Below are 16,150 nucleotides of genomic sequence, written 5' to 3'. Positions count from 1 at the left end.
TTTTCGAGATAAGATGGATCTATTAAGATAAGAAAGAATCTTTTAAGATAAGAGAGAATCTTTTAAGATCAAATAGATCTATTAAGATAAGGGAGAACCTTCCAAGATGAGATGGATCTATTTGATATATTCTATAGTGGGGGTACTTTTAGTTGGTCTAGTTTTTCTTATAAACAATTTAAGAGGATAAGATTTTTTAACACAAGATGAACCTATTAGGATAAGATAGATTCCTTTGAGTTAAGAGAGATCCATTAAAGTGAGAAAGAATCTTTTAAGGTAAGAAGGATCCATTTACAATAGATACACTTAAATGGAGGATAATCTAAGTTGTTTAGCTATCTCATGAATTTTATTTTTTATTTTTTATGTCTTTACGTATATGTAATTATGAACATTACTCCACAACCCATCACACTCAATCAAAGATCCAAATCAGGCAGATATCATAAGAACAAACACTCAATCGTATAAATACCGATAAAAGTAGTTTTATTTTTTTTGTTCCTAAGAGTAGGTCTCCTATTCCTAAAGTCACTTTAGGCATAGGATTTCAAAATGTGAAATCCACATTTGTCTTTAGAAGGAAAAGGTAAGAAAAATCAAAGTAAAGCGGAAATAGATGAGAGAAGATTAAGATAAGTTTAGAAAGAGTCAGAGTAGCAGAGGTGAGGTTAATCAGAGTAGAACAGTAGAGGGTGAAATATGATCAAGATAAGTATAGAAAGAATCAGAGTAAGGTAAGTAGGTAAGGGTTTTGTCCATTTCTATCTAGGTTTTGTCCTACAGTCAACATTCCTCTGATACCACTTCTGTCACACCTAGATTTAAGGGATAAAGCCGGGTGCATCTCATACATGCGCCAAGAAGACAACATATATAATAACAGAGTGTGTAGAGATAAATATCACAATATAATCAAAGTACTTATTACATAGCGGAAGTATTACAAAATAAAATATAAATATAGATCGCACTAAAGTCCATCCTTGGCGCCAGAAAGTCAACTAGGAGACGCCACCTAGATCAAATCGAACTCCTCGTTGTGCGGCTCCTCTTGAACCACCTATTCTTCTCCTGTGGGAGGTGTGAGACAACAAGGGTGAGCTCACACATGATCATAGCCAGGGGCGAAGCTGCCTTAAGGCATAGGGGTCGCCGGACCCCGATGGAATTTGTCAAATTCAGTGTAAAATACTGTTTAACACTGTTCATCAATGTATTTGACCCCAGTAATTCATGGAGCCGACCCCGGTGGATCCATTTTCTGGCTTCGCCCCTGATCATAGCTCAACAAGTTGTGGGGAACTAGTGTACATGAACTCACCAAAGGTGGGAGTTCATATGATGTGTAAGGCTGATCAACAATAGAGGTTAAAGCTGAGCATTGCTTTTAATAAGTTGGTCAAATTTTATTAGCAGTTACTAGATGTAAGTAAATACCAAACCATAATAATAATAGAACAAAATTAATAATAAACCCAGGCAATGCAAATGACAAATTGAATTTAAGTTCCATAATTTAATCATGCGAGAGTCCTGAGCTGCTCATGATCGTGAGCTCGGCTAGTATACGAGTTTTACACTCTGCAGAGGTTGTACCCTATACCCACAAGTCATGTTACCCATCTGCCTAGGGATCGCGACTCCCATACACCTCTACCAAGGAAGCGAGGCAGGGCAACACTACGAGGCCTTTACAAAGTTCCACTAGCTTCCGAAAACCTGCTACAGTTTATGCGAAGAGCACTTGCAAGAATCCCCCGTCTGATCGCCATCGCAGCAAAATCAACCCGAGAACCTCCTTGCATGCAACTCCCCTACTGCCATTGCCCCTTTCAGGTAAGGTAGTCTTCCACTAGCTTTCCTAATTAGTTAGCCAAGGGCGTCCCATTCCACCCTTGTGGTGGCACGCGTTTCTCAAGTTAAGCTCCATATTCCAATTAACATTAATGATCTTGACATGAACATAAATAGACAAACAAAATAATTGGAACATGGATATAATGAAATATTAACCCAAAACCATGTAAAGCAATAGCATGACTACCCAAATGATTCAGGGGTAAATAAGGTAAAATGGATAAACAGACTAGGGTGACCTATTGGGTCCCATCAAAATTAAACCTATGCAATAAATAGTGATAATAAAGAACATTATTGGGTAATGAAAGTGGATCAAGGGCACAACTTGCCTGGCACTTGAGATTCCAGTTACCAGGGTGATTCTTCAGATCCTCGTGACCTCACTGCTAGTCATTGCAATACAAACAAACATGGTATAGACAAAACTAACATCACACCAAACATAAGTACAAACTGAATAATGATAATCTACACGTCGCTACGAGATCGTGGGTTCGAGAACCACTAAGATCGGAGTTACGATTAAGGAGTTATGATTTATAAAAGATCTATGTGGTTTAAAATATTAACTATATTATAAATTTGGTTAGAGTACACCATATGAGAACATATTCTATAAATAATTAACTCAACACTAGGTTTAATAATAACTTGACTAAAGACCATAGTCTAATCAAATTATAATTATGGACAAACTAGATTTGATTTAGAAGAGCTAATCTGGTAGACATATGAATAGTAAATATAAGAGTACGCGACAAGGTATAATAAATGTTGTTACTGCGTAGCACATATTTATACGGAGCTAACGGAACTGGAACGAGTCAATTCGGAGTTTAAATGGGGAAGTTATGAATTTCCAAAGATTTTATGTATTTGATATGACATTAATTAGGAGATCAATTTTTATTATTGTTTTCATGTCAAAACAGAGGCAATAGGTGATAAACAATATTATTACAAAATTATAGAAATTGGAATGTACCAATTTGGAGTTCATATGAATTTTCTAGGAACTAAATAGGTTTCAAGAATAAATTTTACCCTAATAATAATTTTCTAAGCGAATTTCCATAGTTTATTCTCTGACCGGACTGCGCTGCTATAATTAGAAAGTTCAGGGTCCACTGTGCAAAAGGTTCTAAGACTAAGAATCTGTAACACCCCCACTGATCCCACACAAAGGATGTTACCAAATACCCTTCCCACTAAACTTATGCAACACAAGAAATAAAATAAAGAGAGAAAATATTGCAAAATCCGGCAGCACCTCCCTTGAAAGAAGCATAACAAGGGGGGAACATAGAGTTGATACAGGATATAAAAGACAGATAATTCATGTAGTATAATCAAAATTCAAAAGTAGTAAAGCACATTCATGACCAATTAAAAAAATGTGTAACTCAGCCCACCCCAAAAAAATCAGCTCAACTACCATGAAAGGCTAGAACATAATAATTCCCTAGACTTGACCCTCCCTGATTAACAACATTATTAAGCAGTGGTTCCTTTATTAAAGGTGTAGTGGCCGTGCTACTACATCCTTTCTTTCCCAAAGCAGAAATCAGGTGCCTGCATCAGACAATGCAAGAGTGAGATGACACATCTCAGCAAGTAAACAGAGCAAACAACAATTGGACAATGTAAACCAATCGTGCTTAAACAACAACGTAGTTCAAAACTTCCTTCTTAAATATTAATTTGCAGCAAGTAAGCAAGTAACTGATTATTTAATGCCAAGATGAATCACAATGTAAAGATCCACACTATCCACATCCACATAACAGATTCCACACCTCTCCCATGAATGCACATGGCTACAGATGTAGTAATGACTTCTGCCTTCATATCTCTAAGGATATGAAGCTGCATCATACCCCTTCTCGGGCAACATATGATGCTCATTGTACCAGTACGGTCGGACCATAAGATCGCGACGAAACTTCAATGCAATGGATGATGAATGCATTATGCAAGTCAACAACATGAGTTCTTCCCAAACAAAATGTGCTAGACATATACTTCCACCCATTCCACTTAATAAACCACATGGGTAACATGATCAAACCACAAACTCAACATATGTAATCAATAAAACATGAATATCTTCCAACGATGGTACTCAATTAGAAATATGAATACTAGCACAAACATAATCAAGTATAAGACTCTTCATTCGACAGACGGAATAACCATCACTGTTTTACTTGCCTTCACCGGAAGTTTGGGCAAATCCCTAAGTACGATCCGGAAGTCCACCACCTGTTTTTGACACACAACTTAGTGCACCAATTTCATATAATAAGCCTCATAAACGACGCCGCACCTACGCACAATCTCAAACCCCGCCACGGGTAACAATTCTCCCCGCACCCACCAAACTGCAGCAGCGCTGCTTAATAATTTCATAACTTTAAAATTATGACAGCAGTAGTGACAACCAAAAACTCCAGAGGCATCTACATCAAATTCCCCACAAGTTTTGTATACAATTTATAATAAAATTTCAACATCTAATTAGCCCAAAACAGTCCACAAGATAAACCCTGTAATCTGTTTTTTTCTCTTTTGGACAGCGACATACCCGGATTCAAACAGCGATATTTTTAAAATATAATTCCAAATCAAGCGCATAAGTACTCATTGGAAAGATAAGACAAAACCCTACATGATTATCATACTGGTTATCACTAATTATCCACGAAAAATGCCCAGAAACTGCTAATACTACTGCTGTTCACCCACCTGAAAAATCTGTTTTTTTTGGACAGCAACATATTCGGATTCAAACAATGATATCTCCTAAATTATAACTCCGAATCGAGCGCATAAGTACTTGTTGGAAAGGTATGACAAAGCTCTACTTGATTATCCCACTGATTCCCACTAATTATCCCACGAAAAGTCCCAGAAATCCCTAGAACTACTGCTGTCCACCCACTCACAAAATTCCTGGACAGCACCTCTACCGATTCGCAAAGATAAACGCATAATCCAATTGATTGCAGCACAAAAACAACAAAAGTGAAACATGAATTCACCTTGGGTTCTTCCCTTCCTCCTTCCTTCTTCCTCCCTCCAAACTCCAATTGAGATCACAGCCACACGACGGAGAACACGCGGGAGGGCTGCACCTTGGAGGGGGGGGAAGAGAAATGGGGGGGGGGCTAGGGTTTTGGGTGGTGAGGGCTGCAAAGGTTTGAGGAGAAAGAAGATGGGAGAGGGGGGAGGGGTGACGTCCAAGAGGAAGGGGAGGGGAAGGGGGCGGCTGCAAAAATCCCAAGGGGAAGGGGGGGGGGGCTAGGGTTAGGGGAGACTAATGGGCCGAATCAAGGTTCAAGGCCCAACTCGCCCATGTGACAGCTCCCGACCCCGTTGCAAACAACTAACCAAAGAAATTCTACTGTCTTATAGGTGAATATTTTTCACAAATTCCAAATTCCCAAAGCGCATCACCCGAATGAGGAAAAAGAACAAAAAGAATAACCTCCACTTCTCCTCTTTGCAAACCGGGTATCACACTCTACCTCCCTTAAAAAGAATTCGACCTCGAATTCTGACGCTTCTATCGGAACTACAAAAGGGAAAAAATTAATGAATCAACAACACTTACCCACAACAAAAAGTTCTGGATATTTCTGCTGCATTAGCTCCTCAAGTTCCCACGTAGCCTCGCGCTCAGACTGATTAGTCCATAAGACCTTGACATACTTAATTGATCTCTTCCTCAAAACACGCTCCGAGGATTCCAAGATACGCACCGGACGACACTCCAAGGTCAAATCCTGCTGCACCGCAATTGGTTCCATCTCAATCTGATGGTCTGGATCCCGCAAGAACTTCCTCAGCATAGAGACATGAAAAACTGGGTGTACCCCTGCCATGGAATCCGACAATTGCAAGCGATAAGCCAAGCTGCCCACCCGGGCCAAGATAGTGAACGGTCCAATGCTAAGCTTTCCGGAGACACCGAACCGAACAACTCCTTTAGTGGGTGATACCCTGAGAAGGACTTGGTCACCCACTGCAAATTCCAAATCCCGCCTCCTCACATCAGCATAACTCTTCTGACGGCTCTGAGTGGCCAAAATATTCTAATGAATTTCCCGAACCTTTTCAGAAGTCTGCTGTACCCAATCAGGACCAACCAGGGATCTCTCTCCCAAGGTCTCCCAGCACAGAGGGGAGACACACCGCCTGCCATACAAAGCCTCAAATGGTGCCATCTTGATGCTAGCCTGGTAGCTGTTGTTATAAGCCAACTCTGCCAATGCAAGATGATCTTCTCAGATACCCTTCCAAGACAGAACACAAGCGCGCAACATATCTTCCAAGGTTTGGATCGTTCGCTCCGACTGACCATCAGTTTGAGGATGAAAAGCGACACTAAGAGAAAGCTTGGTGCCCAATACACTGTGAAGACTCTCCCAGAATTTGGATACAAATTTGGAGTCTCGATCAGAAACAATGGACTTAGGTACCCCATGAAGCCTGATTACTTCCTTCATATACAAGGGGACCAAATCTGAAGCTGAATTTGTGGTCTTCATGGGAATAAAATGCGCAGACTTAGTCAAGCGATCCACTACCACCCATATAGCATCTCTGCCCCGAGGAGAACGAGGTAAACCCACCACAAAATCCATGCTGATATGCTCCCATTTCCACTCTGGAATTTCCAATGGCTTCAGTAAACCTGCAGGCCGCTTATGCTCGGCCTTCACGTGCTGACATACTTCACAGGCGGCCACATACTTAGAAACGTCAACCTTCATCTGCTTCCACCAGAAGTTTTGCTTCAGATCTCGGTACATCTTGGTTTCACCAGGGTGAACGGTGTAAGGCGTTTTATGAGCTTCTCTCAATATATCCATCTTCACCTCTGATTTCTAAGGCACACAAAGGCGACCCCTGAAATGAACCAAATCATTCTCATCGATGGAGAACTCCCGGGGTTTACCATCGCCAACCCTCTTTCGAGCTTCCTGCAATAAACGATCCTGCTGTTGAGCCGCACGCACTCTCTCCATGAAGGAAGATTGAATAAGCATACGAGTCTCCTCACTAGCGGTGCCGACATAGCACAAGGCGATCCCCAAACAGTCCAGATCAGCAATCAACTGCAAGGCCACTTTTGGAACCCCGGACCTGCTAAGGGCATCAGCCACCACATTTGCTTCCCCGGGTGATAATGAATAGACAAATCATAATCTTTAATCAATTCGAGCCACCGACGCTGCCTCAAATTCAGCTCCTTCTGAGCAAAAATATACTTGAGACTTTTATGATCGGTGTAAATGTCACAAGCCTCACCATAAAGATAATGCCTCCACAACTTTAGAGCAAAAACCACCGCGACCAATTCAAGATCATGAGTTGGGTAATTCCCCTCATGCTTCTTCAACTACCTTGAGCCATAACCAATCACTCTGCCTTCCTGCATCAACACACAGCCAAGACCAATACGCGAAGCATCCGTATAAACTGTGAAACGCTTACCACTCTCAGGCAAAGCTAGGATAGGGGCGTCCACCAACTTGCTCTTTAATGTCTGATAACTGACCTCGCAATCGCTGGACCAGATGAAGAGAACACCCTTCTCCAAGATTCTAGTCAAGGGCTTAGCAATGCTGGAAAAATTTGGTACGAAACGCCGATAATATCCAGCGAGCCCCAAGAAACTTCGAATTTCAAAGACACTAGAGGATCTCTTCCACTCCACCACAGCCGCAACATTCTTGGGATCAACCGCAATGCCCTGCTGATTAATCACATGCCCCAGGAAAGCCACTTTGGACAGCCAAAATGCACACTTCTTCAACTTGCCATAGAACTGATTCTCCCTTAGGGCACCCAGAACGAGACGGAGATGCTGCTCATGCTCAGCCTCGGTCTTAGAATAAATCAGAATGTCATCCAGGAACACGACCACAAAGTCGTCCAAGAACTCATGCAACATCCTATTCATTGCTTCCATAAAAGCAGCAGGGGCATTAGTTAAGCCAAAAGACATGACTATGAACTCATAATGCCCATACCTGGTGCAAACAGCGGTCTTCTCAATATCCTCCTCATGAATCCTCAGTTGATGATAACCAGATTTCAAATCAATTTTCGAGAACACCTGGGCACCCCTCAACTATTCAAAGAGAACCTCAATACGGGGGAGTGGATATTTATTCTAGATAGTCACTTGATTCAAAGCGCGATAATCCACACATAGCCGCTTGCTTTTATCCTTCTTCTCAACAAACAATACTGGGGAAGCCCATGGAGACCTGCTAGGCCTAATGAAACCCTTAGCCAGCAAATCATCCAATTGCCGCTTCAATTCAACCTGCTCCTTTGGGGCCATTCGATACGGAGCCTTATGAATGGGCTGCGTACCCAGAATCAGCTAATCTCAAAAGCTACATCGCGCTCCAGAGGAATGACTGGAAGCTCTGCCAGAAACACGTCAGCAAAGTCACACACCACCCAGATGTCCTGCACCCGCAAGGCAGCCTCACCCTCCACCACCATGGAGAAAAAGATTCCCGACTTCCTGGACCGGCGATCCGGAAGCAATTGCGCCAACAAGGATAACGTGAACTTAGGGGAACTTCCCAAGAATACCACCTCCCTACCTGTTGGCGCCTGCAATAACACTGTCTTCCAAAAACAGGATATAACTGCACGATACTGGGATAACCAATCCATACCCAAGATAACATCGAATGCCCCCAAGGAAACCACAACCAGATTGTCTTAAAAGACCTCATCAGCAAGAATGTCGGAACACCCGTGACAAACTGAACAACTACTAATGGAGCCATTAGCAGAACTAACCAAAATTGGGTGACCCAACCTCTGCACCGAAAGACCAGCCCGCGACAAAAAATCCTCTGAAACAAACGAATAGCTAGCGCCAGAGTCAAAAAGAGCATGGGCCACAAATGAATCAACTTAAATCGTACCTATCACCACGTCTCCTTGCTCTCTGCCATCCGCAGCGGGTAGCACATAAGCCCCGGAAATACCCGCAGAAGAGGAAGCTCCCGGAGTGAAATTAATAGAAGAACCCCACTGAGCCGCCGGGTGAGGCAGACACAAAGCTCCAAATTGAGACGACATAGGAGTAGTCGGTGCAGGAGTAGGCGCAGCAAGATACTGATTAAAATTCTACATCGGCACGAACTGAGAAGTCCCAGGCACATAAAACTGCTGCGGAGGAAGTGGAACTGAAAACTGCTGCTCAACACTTGGCATCATGTTGATAGTGCCCTGAGAAGAGGAGGAAGTCACCGGCTCCCATCTGAGCTTCCCATTAGGATTCCTCCTACACACCACATCCTTGTGGTCCTGACTGCAGATAGAACACCTGCCACTCCACTGGCACTCTGCACGGCGATGCACATCACCACAACGGAAACACACCAGCCCCAGCCCGGGCTTAGTAACAGCCCGAAACCTCTGAGTACTTCCTCCCAAAGTACCCGAGTCAGAAGATTTGCCACGGTAAGGATGGTGGCGCTGATGCTGAGACTTGCCCCTCTTGTGGCCTGGACCTCCAGTGTTGCCCCTCCTTGCGTCTTGGCCACGAGGCTGATCAACACCCGAAGACTTCTGCGACTCCATGGTATACTGATGCTGCATCTCCACACCCAGTGCCTGCTCCACTGTAGTATGGAAGTCCACCAACGGAATGGCTCCCAAGGCATGCCTGATAGAAGGTTTCAGGCCCTGACGGAACTGGCTCGCCTTCTCCATCTCATTAAAAGCCACATGAGGGACAAAGCGGACCATCTTGTTGAATCCCACTTCATACTCTGTGACAGACTTCTTCTCTTGCTTGAAAGATTGTAAATCAATCTTCATTTTCTCTAGGAAGGTGACCGGGTAGAACCTCCTTTCAAACTGTCTGATGAAGACATCCCAAGTCAGGACTCCTGGTGAGGAGGAGTGCGCTGCCTGCACGCCTCTCCACCAAATTTGAGCCTCTCCCTTCAGCAGCTGTGTGCCAAAGCGAACACGATCACCATACACAATCTCAAAGACATTCATCTTATCCTCCACGTAAGTTAGCCAATCTACCGCCTCGACCGGAGTACCACTGCCATCAAAAGCATCCAGCTTCATGCCCATCCACTGCATTAGAGAAAGACCACTGGCTGGAAGAGGCACCTCAGCCTCACCACCTGGAGCAGCACCCGCAGAGACAGCGCCCCCGGGCACTCCTCCTCCACCAGCACCCTGAGCAGCACCCGCAGGGGCAACAGGAATAGCTTGCCTCAGAATGGCCAACTCCTGCTGCATGGCCTGCATCGCGGCTAACATTGCCGCCGGACTCATCGAGTCCCCACTAGGAACTTGCGGACTACCCTGAGCCCTACGAGGCGGCATAGCTGCTGCCACAAGGGTGAGAATAATAAGTAAATAAGATTGGCATAGCATCACTTCAGATAATGTCAAACTAGCACAGACAATAACATAACATATCAATAGTAAAGCAGAAAACCCATCCTAATGTGCAGTGTGTCAATTTATTGCTATTCCACTTGCTAGGACCTACAGCCTATCCTTTGATACCAACTGTAACACCCCCACTGATCCCACACAAAGGATGTTACCAAATACCCTTCCCACTAAACTTATGCAACACAAGAAATAAAATAAAGAGAGAAAATATTGCAAAATCCGGCAGCACCTCCCTTGAAAGAAGCATAACAAGGGGGAACATAGAGTTGATACAGGATATAAAAGACAGATAATTCATGTAGTATAATCAAAATTCAAAAGTAGTAAAGCACATTCATGACCAATTAAAAAAATGGGTAACTCAGCCCACCCCAAAAAAATCAGCTCAACTACCATGAAAGGCTAGAACATAATAATTCCCTAGACTTGACCCTCCCTGATTAACAACATTATTAAGCAGTGGTTCCTTTATTAAAGGTGTAGTGGCCGTGCAACTACATCCTTTCTTTCCCAAAGCAGAAATCAGGTGCCTGCATCAGACAATGCAAGAGTGAGATGACACATCTCAGCAAGTAAACAGAGCAAACAACAATTGGACAATGTAAACCAATCGTGCTTAAACAACAACGTAGTTCAAAACTTCATTCTTAAATATTAATTTGCAGCAAGTAAGCAAGTCAACATATGATGCTCATTGTACCAGTACGGTCGGACCATAAGATCGCGACGAAACTTCAATGCAATGGATGATGAATGCATTATGCAAGTCAACAACATGAGTTCTTCCCAAACAAAATGTGCTAGACATATACTTCCACCCATTCCACTTAATAAACCACATGGGTAACATGATCAAACCACAAACTCAACATATGTAATCAATAAAACATGAATATCTTCCAACGATGGTACTCAATTAGAAATATGAATACTAGCACAAACATAATCAAGTATAAGACTCTTCATTCGACAGACGGAATAACCATCACTGTTTTACTTGCCTTCACCGGAAGTTTGGGCAAATCCCTAAGTACGATCCGGAAGTCCACCACCTGTTTTTGACACACAACTTAGTGCACCAATTTCATATAATAAGCCTCATAAACGACGCCGCACCTACGCACAATCTCAAACCCCGCCACGGGTAACAATTCTCCCCGCACCCACCAAACTGCAGCAGCGCTGCTTAATAATTTCATAACTTTAAAATTATGACAGCAGTAGTGATAACCAAAAACTCCAGAGGCATCTACACCAAATTCCCCACAAGTTTTGTATACAATTTATAATAAAATTCCAACATCTAATTAGCCCAAAACAGTCCACAAGATAAACCCTGTAATCTGTTTTTTTGTCTTTTGGACAGCGACATACCCGGATTCAAACAGTGATATCTTTTAAAATATAATTCCAAATCAAGCGCATAAGTACTCATTGGAAAGATAAGACAAATCCCTACATGATTATCATACTGGTTATCACTAATTATCCACGAAAAATGCCCAGAAACTGCTAATACTACTGCTGTTCACCCACCTGAAAAATCTGTTTTTTTGGACAGCAACATATTCGGATTCAAACAATGATATCTCCTAAATTATAACTCCGAATCGAGCGCATAAGTACTTGTTGGAAAGGTATGACAAAGCTCTACTTGATTATCCCACTGATTCCCACTAATTATCCCACGAAAATTTCCAGAAATCCCTAGAACTACTGCTGTCCACCCACTCACAAAATTCCTGGACAACACCTCTACCGATTCGCAAAGATAAACGCATAATCCAATTGATTGCAGCACAAAAACAACAAAAGTGAAACATGAATTCACCTTGGGTTCTTCCCTTCCTCCTTCCTTCTTCCTCCCTCCAAACTCCAATTGAGATCACAGCCACACGACGGAGAACACGCGGGAGGGCTGCACCTTGGAGGGGGGGGGGAAGAGAAATGGGGGGGGGGGCTAGGGTTTTGGGTGGTGAGGGCTGCAAAGGTTTGAGGAGAAAGAAGATGGGAGAGGGGGGAGGGGTGACGTACAAGAGGAAGGGGAGGGGAAGGGGGCGGCTGCAAAAATCCCAAGGGGAAGGGGGGGGGGTTAGGGTTAGGGGAGACTAATGGGCCGGATCAAGGTTCAAGGCCCAACTCGCCCATGTGACAGCTCCCGACCCCGTTGCAAACAACTAACCAAAGAAATTCTACTGTCTTATAGGTGAATATTTTCCACAAATTCCCAAAGCGCATCACCCGAATGAGGAAAAAGAACAAAAAGAATAACCTCCACTTCTCCTCTTTGCAAACCGGGTATCACAGAATCCCACTGACAGGATTGCGGGTTGGTTTCCAAGTTTTACAGGGACGTAAATGCGAAATGGTCCGTCCGAAGGGGTATCTAGGATGTCATATCATTAGATTAGAATCTAACGATCAGGAATATAACCGTGCTATGCGAATCGGAGGTGCACTGGTGGACGCACGATCTCCCATCTACGGCCGAGAATCCATCAGCCCGAAGAGTTTTTCTACTTCTAATCTGTATCGCCCAATACCGGATCCACGTCGCCAAGCACGCATCGGCACACACCCATCTCCATCGCAGATCACAGATCCGACGGCTAGCAGCCTTCTTCTACCTCACAACCCCACCAGACGGCTGCACGGGACTGGTGGCCATGCAGACCACGACGGCGGCATGAACGAGAAACAGCCATCGAGGCCGAGCTCCCCATCGGTCACTGCTGGGCGAAAAAGTAGGCGCAAGCAATGCATAACTCGAGAGAGGCATTATTACCGGAGAACAAAGCAGTAGGGAAGCTCTCCCCCCGCGCGACGGCTCCACATCACGAACACCCCTAGGAGGAAGTTCCTAGCTCCAATGACTTTGATCTCCAAAGGTGAGACCACGCTCACGCCTGGCGTGCCTAGGCGACCCGCAATAGCCACACGCCGAGAGGAACCCACTCGCGATGGTGAGGATCACGTACCACACACCGAGAGCCAAAACGGCGGCGATGGTGAACTTCGACGGCAGCGGCACTTAGCGGACCCGATGGCCAAGTACCAAACACAGGAGGGGCGAGCGTCACAGAGGGAGGGGATGGTATGCACAGGAGCTTCAGGTGTACCCCCACGAGGTCTGCTGCAGGTGATGAGGAGAGGGAGTAGGGGCGCGGCGAAGGGAGCACGCCATGGGCGAAGGGAGCTTCAGGTGTACGGGAGGGCCTGCGTTGAGCTAACAACCCAGGGAAGGACCGACTTATAAATCCACCTGGGGACGACGCTCATGGGTTGGTTGGAGTACAGGGCCGAATGTCCCAGTGTCTTCCGTCGTTTCTGTTAGCGCCTAATGTGGAGAAGAGATCTAGAGAGGAGAGCCGACCATGCGAGGAAGACAGAGACGGCCCGACAGATGGGCCCCACGCGGTCAGCGTGAGTGCGGCACCGCGACCACACGGCTTGGAGAGACTGCACGATGGGACCCGCCTGGCGATGATGGTGGTAAAGTTGGGCTGGCGCTCAGGAATTTGGCCCGCGGCGTGGATGAAAAGGGGGGGAGAGAAATGGGCCGTGAAGGAAGGATCGGGCCATCACGCAGGGAAGTCTCCTTATCTTTTTCTTTTTTGTTTTCCTTTCCACTTGATTTCATAATTTGAATTCCAAAATTTGTTATGAGTTTTTCCCATTTATTTTAAATATGAAATTTCAAATTCTGGTCTAAATTAGTTTCTTTATTTGTATATTTATTTTCTCTATATGTTATAGTATTTTCCTTCTCTTCTCAAATTATAGAATTTCCTTTAGAATTCCAATTCGAATTTGGGTACCAACATGTTTCTTTTTACATTATTTTTATATTGTCACAAAATGCACACAAAGCAAAACCTCATCATGATGCATATTCCATTTTAGTATCTTTTATTTTAACTAATCACTCTTAATTATACGTATGCTCTTGTTATACACAACCTAAGGAGATTTACGATATCCTCATCGTATACATTTTTTGGTATTACAAGTTATTCCTTCTGGTACCTTGTCTCACATCTCCATTGAGCCAACCTTGTCAGACCAGATTATTATGGCCCAACTCAGTGACAAGGGAGTGCAAATCATCAAGGAGAATCTTCATCAGAAGACAGAGAAGTATAAGTGTTTTCGCCAAGACAGCAAGGGGATGCTATGGTTTGAAGACAGATTGGTGGTTCCTAAAAATAGAGACCTCAAGAAGAAAATCCTGAGATGAGGCTCATCTCTCCAAATTCTCCATGCACCCAGGAAGCACCAAGATGTACCATGATCTAAATCCCTGTATTGGTGGACCAAAATGAAAAGGGAGATAGCCCAATATGTATCAGAATGTGACACATGTCAGAGGATAAAGGCAAGCCACTCAAAATCAGCTGGTGCCTTACAGCCCCTATCGATACCTTTGTGGAAATAGGATGACATCAGCATGGATTTCATTGTCGGTCTGCCCAACACCTCTTGGCATCATGATTCAATTTGGGTCATTGTGGACCGATTGACGAAAGTGGCACATTTTCTTCCTGTGCACACCACCGATAAGGCTCATAAGTATGTAGAATTGTATATTGACCGAATTATGTATTTGCACGGTTTACCCTGGAAAATTGTCTCTGACCGAGGACCCAATTTACAGCCAGATTTTGGGAGCAATTGTAAGAGTCTTTAGGAACCAAGCTAATAAGGAGTTCAGCTTACCACCGCCAGACTGATGGTCAGACCGAAAGGGTAAATCAAATTCTTGAAGATATGTTAAGGGCTTGTGCGATCGATTGCGGCAAGAACTGGGATAAGTACCTCTCTTTGGTAGAGTTTGCTTATAACAACAATTATCAATCCAGCCTGAAGATGGCACCCTTCGAAGCCCTATATGGAAGGAGGTGTCGAAGACTCCTCAACTGGTCTTAGCTTGGAGAAAGAGAAATCTTTGGACCTGACTTAGTGACTGAAGCCAAAAGGAAAGTCAAATTGATCAGGAAGAATCTAGAAGCTGCTCAGGCCAGGCAGAAGAGCTACCATGACAAGAGAAAAAAACCCCTCCAGTTTGAAGTGGGAGATTTCGTATATTTGACAGTATCACCCACAAAAGAAGTGCAAAGGTTTGGGATCAAAGGCAAGTTAGCCCCTCGCTACATTGGACCTTATGAAATCGTGGAAGCATGTGGACCCGTGGCATACAAATTGAAGCTACCTTCGAAAATGTCTGTCGTCCACAATGTGTTCCATGTATCCCAATTGAAGAAGTGTGTCTGTTTGCCAACCAAGGTCATAGCAAAACCAGAAGTGGAGATAGAGCTAGATCTATCATATCAAGAGTACCCTTCCAAGGTTCTGGATTGCAAGGAAAGATCAACTCGTGCGAAGTCGATCAAAATGTATAAGATCCAATGGAGCAACCATTCAGAGGAAGAAGCTACTTGGGAGACTGAGGAATTTCTACGATCAAACTATCCCGATTGTCTACCTAAGGGAATCAGTATGTAACCATACCCCAGCTCCCCCTGCCCTTTGAATCCAAATATAAGAAGGATGATCTTAACATAAATCAAGGTAAGCTATGAAACGAAAACAAAAAGGACTTCCTTCTGAAGTTGCAAAGAGGATGACATTCGAAGACTCAGGATCCACACCATGAAAGCAAGCCATAACCTTCTCTTCACCCCGAAGGACTTCGAACCGAATCTCGGGACGAGATTCCTTTAAGAGGGGTGGGTTGTAACGCCCCAGTGTTACTTAGGGTTTTTCCCAGTACCCCAACTTGTGACCATTATCACATGTGGCTCTAATAAGGCAAGAGACACCAAAACTT

The sequence above is a fragment of the Zea mays genome, chromosome 9 (assembly GCF_902167145.1).
Source record: "Zea mays cultivar B73 chromosome 9, Zm-B73-REFERENCE-NAM-5.0, whole genome shotgun sequence".
Lineage (NCBI taxonomy): Eukaryota > Viridiplantae > Streptophyta > Magnoliopsida > Poales > Poaceae > Zea > Zea mays.
Note: the sequence above shows the minus strand (reverse complement) of the source record.